Here is a 7,876-nt window from a genome sequence, read left to right on the forward strand (position 1 = left end):
TAAAATGTAGCTGCTTATCTTTATTCTGTGAACAGTAGGAGTCACAGTTCCACTCTATAGAGGTGAAAGGTTGTATAGACAGGATGTATTAATTTGACTTGGAATTTGGCTGGGGCACCTGGACAGTTAATCCATCTCTTGGCTTTAGAAATCTGATACTACTCTAAGAACACCATTGCAGAATTCACAGGGCAAGCTGGACCTGGGAATTGGCTTGCTCCATTGGTGGGCTATGAAGGGCCCACCCATGTACAACCCAGCACATCCCAGAATCCCAGAAACCATCCCAGCTTCCTGATTGCCCAAGTGAACATGAACAATGTAAAGAATCTTTCAACTGTAATTCAGGAAGACTGAGAATCTGCCACAGTGAGTCTTTGCTTGCAGTTCAGGACCTTGTGCTAAAAATGCATTTTATGGTGAAACAAGAGATTAGCTAATCTTTCAGGCTAACAGAGGGCCAGCTACAAATGCTTCCTGTGTGTATTGTGAAACTCTGAGATGACAGAGAAGTTCCTCGTTGCTCTCTGAATTTCCCTTCCCCCATGACTTCCATTGGTCACACAAGTCATTGTCTGTGGTAAGCTGGCCAGGGTATGATGTTGTAATTTTTCTTGGTTCATACTTCTAAATTAAATCTGCTTGGAAAAAAAAAGATACCAATCTTGTCTTGAATCACGGAGGAGTTTTCTTATTTTTCTTCCTTTATTGGCTAGCCTTATTTTTTTGTTAACAAATTCATTCTTTGGATACTCAAGGGCCAAAATGAAAAGAAAAAGTTTTTCAAAAACAAAAAAACCCCCCCAAAACACTGAAACACAACACCATAGAAACTGAGCCCTTAAGCAATAAGCACTCAGACACTTGTGGTTTGATACCCAAGCACTGACAGAAAGCACAGGCTGCCACCGTTAAGTTTAAATTTCCGATAGGCGGCCAAGACCAACGATCCCCTTTGATGAAGAAACGTTAATACTATTTTCTTTGACTCATAGTGTGTGCATTTAATATTCTCTTTGGCCTTACTTAGAAGGGAGTTTTTCTTTCTTCCTTTTTTTTAAGGGTAAAGTCATGGGAATTTCTTAACCGCATTGTTCCACTTCATATCTTCTTCTTTCTCTTCAGATTTTATTTTCATTGCAAACCAGAGTGAAGACATTATTATATGGTAGCCTATGGGAACCAAGGAAAACCAGACCAGCAGCAACTCTAGCCAAGCATGTACCTGTTAACTACCAGGATCTCAGTTAGATGTTACTGACTAGCAAAAGTCTAGGCCTAAAACATCTATCCTCTTAAAATGATTTATTATTATTATTATTTAAACACATCCATAAGATGTCTGGCATAAAAGAGTAGATGACTTACCTTTGTGAAGTAAAAAGAGAAACTATAAATATATACTTGTATTTACTTGTATTTGAATACAAATATTGGAAAGATACACAAAAATTAATAAATTGGCTTCTTGAATAAAATAGAGTGGATGTTGGAGTGTCTGCCAATGATGAGTTGCTGATTTTACCTGACCTCTTTCTTTATTTTTTCAATAATAAATCTATTGTCATGCATTTAATTAGAAAGACTGAACCACCAAAAAACTCAGACTGAAAATATGCTCACTCACTCTCCCCAACAGCATATGGTTGTTTCTCATTAGTTTCATTAGTGCCATGAAAATTAAAAAATGATACTGTATGAAGATAATACTTGAAGTTTATCACATTACCAGCAGAGAAATCTCAGTCTACTAGTACCTCAGTTCACAGACACGCACCACACAGCAAAGCAAGCATGGAGTTTCAAAACTGAGAAAGTTAAAGCCTCATAAGAAAAGTCTGTAGCCACAGCTTTCTGAGTCCTGATTGCATATCTCATTTCTTAAATCAGATTTCTCCCAGAACTCATCTCTCACCAAAGTTCCTGTTTGATTCCCCTCTGGTTTCTGTGTTTGTGAAAGCACTTCAGTGATCAAGAGGTAGAAAGGCTGCACTGGTTAAAACGCAGATTGAAGTCCTGGCCAGGTAGCTCAGTTGGTGAGAGCACCATCCCGCTACACCAAGGTTATGGGTTCAATCTCTGGTCAGGGCTCATACAAGAAGCAACCAATGAATCCATAAATAAGCGAAAAAACAAATTAGTGTCTCTCTTTCTCTCTCTTTCTCTCTCTCTCTCTCTCTCTCTCCCTTCCTCTCTCTCTAAAATCAATCAATCAACCAATCAATAAAATACAGATTAAGTCAGGAATTTCTGCCCCTCAGCTGGCTGGAGCTGGAAGAGTTAACTGAGCTCCAGAGTTCTGTGTAGACCCTCAAGACTAAAGGGTAAGAGGCCAGGTTTCAGTGGAAATGTTTAGAAGCTGCATACCACACAGCTGGGAACAAAGGCTGAGCTATTTGGTGGGGAATTTGAATTATGTGTACAGCCAATCAGGAACAATAAATGGATTTGTGTCCAGTGATGATAACTCCTGGTCGTTACAGATAGATTTACAGCTTATTCAACATTTCCTATCCATTCTCTCTCACTGAGCCCCACGCAGCTCTGTGCTGCAAACGGTGCTGCTGCTTTCCGTGCCGTTTTACAGATAAGAGCTCCAAGGGTTGGGAGGTGAAATAGTTTGTCCCTTTGAAGCAGATACGTTGGGTGAGCTGGGGCTCACACTTAGGTCGCCTGAGGGGGTTTCCACTGAGCAAGCTGCCTCGGGTCCTCAAATCTAGTCACTCAATTCAGGAATTCACCCACTTAGCCAACTTTCCACTGGATAAACCTAAGAGTCTTAGCCATCTGAAACAAGACAATTTCCCATCGTTACCAAAGTTGTAACAGTGATGAAATTTATCTCATTCTCTCTCCTGCCTGTGTTCTCTTTTCATTTTTTCCCCATTGATTTTATAATTGAGATCGGATTAGAAATTAGAAGAAGGTTGAAACTAAATCTCTGACGAAGGTGTGGAGGATGGAATCCAGCCCCGCATTTCTCAGCCTTTGAGTGAAAATCTGACAACAGGAGCAGTGTTTCACTGTGTTGTGCGCAGTCATTTTATTTTCCTGAAAACATTTGCCCTTGCGACAAGTGGATTAGAGGTTAGAACGCCGGATTGGCAGGCAGGATCTGTGGTTTCTATTATTAGCCCCGCCACAGTTTTATCACACAAGGGTGAGCGCTAAGCAGTGTGGTTTATTGGAGAGAGAACTTGATTGCAAGATGGCACTGGCCCTCCTGTGAATGAGAGATGGTGAGCGCCCAGCTGAGCGTCAGCAAGGGTCAGGGTACAGAGCACAACGTGAGAGCCCTCCGTCACTGAACGTATAAATACGTACGCGATTCACTGCTGTACAGCAGGATCCTATTAGGCCTCTCTCCTACTCAAGGAAGCGGGGAGGACGCGAGGATTGCTTTCCCAATGTGCTCTGGGGACTGTGCACAAACCAATACATTTCCATCCACTGATTGTGTGTGCGTGTGTGTGTCTGTGTGTGTCCAGAACATTAAAGTTGTTTGGAGAAGCAGGGGTAGGGTGATGGTGGTATGTTTTCAGATGATTGCTGCTGTTTTCTTGACTTCAAATATCCTAATTCAGGCTGGACCAAAGACTTTAGGTAGAGAAAGGGAGAAAGGAATCTTGCGTACACCCTGAACTCTGAGAGATCTGTAATTGCCCTCTGAACTTAAAGGGATAAATTAGACCAAATGTGTTCGAAACTCATTGTGTCAGCCCTTCCCCTGCGTTGCTTCCAGAGTTACTAATGCTGCTGAGAGCATCCGTGGACACCTATGCTCGGTCCTCATCCAAAAGCCCCGGGACCCAATCTGACCTTAGGCAGAAGAGACAAATAACTTTGACCCCACATTCTGAGTCTAAGCATAAGGGGCGTGCTTTTCTGGTCCCAACCCATTTGATAACTGTGTTTTTGCCTTCTTCTCCGCAAATAAAGCTCTGTGTGCCCTAGCTGGTTTGGCTCAGTGGATAGAGCGTTGGCCTGCAGACTGAAGGGTCTCAGGTTCAATTCTAGTCAGGGACACGTGCCGGGATTTCGGGCTTGATCCCCAGTGTGGGGCATGCAGGAGGCAGCCAATCAATGATTCTCTCTCATCACTGATGTTTCTATCTCTCTCTCTGTCACGCTTCCTCTCTGAAATCAATAAAAATATATTTAAAAAATAAAATAAAGCTCTGTGTGACTACTCTACTTGCTAACTCAGTCTCTCTGGAAATACATGCAATGAACTCAAATTAACTCATTTTATGCAATCATTTATCCAGTCAAGAAATACATATGCACGTTTATTATGTGCCAAACACTGTGCTAAGCCTGAGGATAGAGTAGCAAGAATACAACAAGACAAAAATGCATGGGGTCTGCCTAATGAGAGATAGGGTCCAAAAAAATCACACAAGTGGGTACATAATTACAATCTGTGTAAGAGATGGGAAGGCAAAAGTCAAGATGCTCTAAGACAGTGGTTCTCAACCTTCTGGCCCTTTAGGTACATAATTACAATCTGTGTAAGTGGTGGGAAGGCAAAAGTCAAGATGCTCTAAGAGCACTGAAACCCCAGCCACCTGGTAGAGACCTGGTATCTAAAGATAAACACTCCTTCCTGGACTTCGGGATATTGTCCACTGTCAGTGTCTCCATTCTTGGGTTCCTCACACTTGGGAGGTATTCTTGCTCTAGAACTGGACCTCATCTTGAAACATGCAGGAGCCACCCTCCTCCCCTTACAAAGGTGGGCCCCATCATTATTACATCCATTCCAGTTCCATTGGACCACAATGACATCACCTGAACTTAATTATGAGATTCTTCGCAGCTAGCCCTAATGTGAGAAAAAGTATTCATTCTTTTTCAAAGATAAATTTTTAAAGCAAAACTAGTCCTAAATTTGTGGAAATGGAACAGATGTGCCCAAGGAAAGCTGCATAAGTCCCGAGCAGCACAGGACTGATGCTCAGTTGGTCCCCTTTCTGCTCTCCCTTTAAGATGCATAGGTGTCGGGACAGAAGGTCTGTGCCCCTCCAAAATTCATAGGTTGAAATCTTTACTCATGTTGTGTTGGTATTTGGAGATGGGCCGTGGGAGGTAAGTAGGTTTACATGAGGCCATGAGTGGGGAGTCCCATATGGGGCTAGTGCCTTTACAAGCAAAAGAAGAGACCGAATCTCTCTCTCTCCCTCTCTCTCTCCCTCTCCCTCTCCCTCTCTTCCTCTCTCCCTCTCTCTCCACTATGTGAGGCACAGTGAGAAGGGCACCTGTAAGCCAGGAAGAGGACTCTCACCAGACACTGAATCTCCCTGCACCTTGACTTTGACTTGCCAGCCTCTACAACTGAGAAATACATGCCTGCTGTTTAAGCCACCTGGTCGGCAGTGTTTGGTTATGGCAACCCAAGCTGACTAAGACCATGGGGCACTCAGAAGGCCCTGCTCTGAGCGGCAGGAAATCTGGGCCCGAGCTTGACCACTCACCTTGCCTCCTTGTCAGGCTCTGGAGGTCACTGAGAAGGTGTGATTCTCTTAGATTTAGGGAGCATCTCAGCTGTGGAGTGAGAGTATCTGTCAGCACATTTATGGATTTTTTTTTAAGCTAAAAGTTTAGGGGTTTGTTTTCTAGGCTGTGTCAAAAAGTTGCTTCTCTGTCAGTACTACTACGTCCAAATGCTTGTACATTATCTGTGACAGCCAAGCATCCTGCCACTCCAAGTCATCCACTCTGGTTCTTGGATACCACGCAGGGAAACCAGGTAGAGGAGGAATAACACTAAATATGGAATGAAGTGGGCACAGAAAGGGAGAGAGCCAGAAAATATATGACTGTGTATAGAGTTCTGAATACATTTTTACCTTGAGTTTCCTGCTTGTATTAATAACATTGTATCCCATTTTAAATAATATTTAATGGATGATGATGATGATGGGTGAGGCACTTGTGTAGGATCTGGAAATGAAATGATAAACAAGGTTGCCATGGTTTCAACCTTCAAAGAGCAGCATATAAATCCAATAGGGTATATTCAACTCCAAAGGCAGAATCCAGGAGGGCATCCAACCCAGACATGGGAAATAGAGAAGGTCCCAGCATAGAAGCAGGGATATCTCAGTTGAGGTTGTTGCTACCTACTTACATCTTTTGTAATGGTAGCTGAATGACATGAGGTTGATGGGCCATAATTTACTCAAACACTCGCAGTTGTAGGAAATTTAGAGTTCGCTCTCGTTCTCTCCCCTTTATAAATAATAATGTTATTAACCACCCTAGCAAATCATTTGCCTCACTAGTGGGTCTCATTGCTATTTATCAAATGAGCTGGGCTCATGCTTACATAGTTTATCTAGAAGGAGAACTTTCTCATCTCTAAAGTTCAATAAAATGCAACTATGTGATTCACTTTGCAGATTGCACAGACAGGCAATAACACATATTACTGGACCACTTCTGACACATAACCTGACAGATATTTCTTCCTTTTAGTAATCAGTAATATACAAGAAGAAAGCCCAATTATGATAGTAAATTTTCATAGGGTTTCATGAGAAAAAAAATTAATGCATTCTAAGGTCAAATATAAATGATTTGGGATCAGCTGTATTTTTAAAAGTATCAGTGCTGTTGTTCATTGAGTAGAAATGGTTTGGGTATTATCTGTGGTTTCTGTTATCTATGCTTTTTCTCTACAGGGACATATAGTAATGGAAAGTTGAGTACAGACTTTACAATTATGTTTTTTAATTGATCAAATCATCTTAGAGTTGCTTTGTAAAGCTAATTAATGCTTCTCAACTGGTTTAAGATCTTATTAAAGGCATGGGAAAATGTTTTTATTCTGAATTCTGATCTATAAGACTTCCACATTATACCTGTAAAGACTGTGAGATTTCTTTTATTTTGAAAGCTAGCTGCTAGCACAAAATAGGGAAGGAAAGAATTGAAATGATCGTCTCCAAAATAAAACATAAATGATGAAATCTCCACTTGGCTCCTTTGTGTAGTGCATTGCCTGGGAGAATCATCCTTGTCTTCAAAGCTCCTGTCATTTACATCTTAGAATTCACAATGCCCAGAATCACTGTGTGGCATGCTTGCCAGAAGATGACCTTCAACACTCAATCAGAGAAGTTTCATATGCAATTTACTCAATGCCTGTAAGCATGAAGGGGGAAAAAGTAATGCTAAAGTACTCTTCCTGGATCCTATGTAAGCTTCCACTTCCATTGCTACATGTCAAGTAAAGAGATTCTAATTCCTTTGTTAATAACGGTCTCCTTAAACCAATGGAATGCATAGTCTTCAGCAATAAACTAATTTGGCTAGATTTGATTATGAAGAAGTAACCATGTAACTTTTTTAATTATTTGAAAAACAGGTCATACTTCTGCTGGAAAAGATAAAAATTGTAACAATAACAACTCCCCTTATTCATTCTATTCAAGATAAAAGCATTTGTTGAAATGTTAGCCAACTACTTTGTTTCTGTCATCTTCTTCTTTTGTATTTAAGACATTCTGTGGAATAATTGTGGGGTTTTTTTTAAGTGACAAGAATATAATCTTTTGTAAGAAAAAAATCTTGGCTAAGGTCTATTTGCAATGTAGATATAGGAGTAGAAAAGACTTTTTAAAAGTTAATTAAAAACTGAATTGCTAAAAGGGATTAAAAATCATGATGGTACCATCAACAAAACACCCAGAAAGCCCACTGCATGGGGGGACATATTTGCCAATGTTATCTCCGATAAGCGTTTAATCTCCAACATTTACAGGGAACTCATACAACTTAACAAAAGGAAAATAAACAACCTAATCAAAAAATGGGCAATGGACCTAAATAGACACTTTTCGAAAGAGGACATAAGGAAGGCCAAGAGATATAT

The sequence above is a fragment of the Myotis brandtii genome, unplaced genomic scaffold (genome assembly GCF_000412655.1).
Source record: "Myotis brandtii unplaced genomic scaffold, ASM41265v1 scaffold751, whole genome shotgun sequence".
Classification (NCBI taxonomy): Eukaryota; Metazoa; Chordata; class Mammalia; order Chiroptera; family Vespertilionidae; genus Myotis; species Myotis brandtii.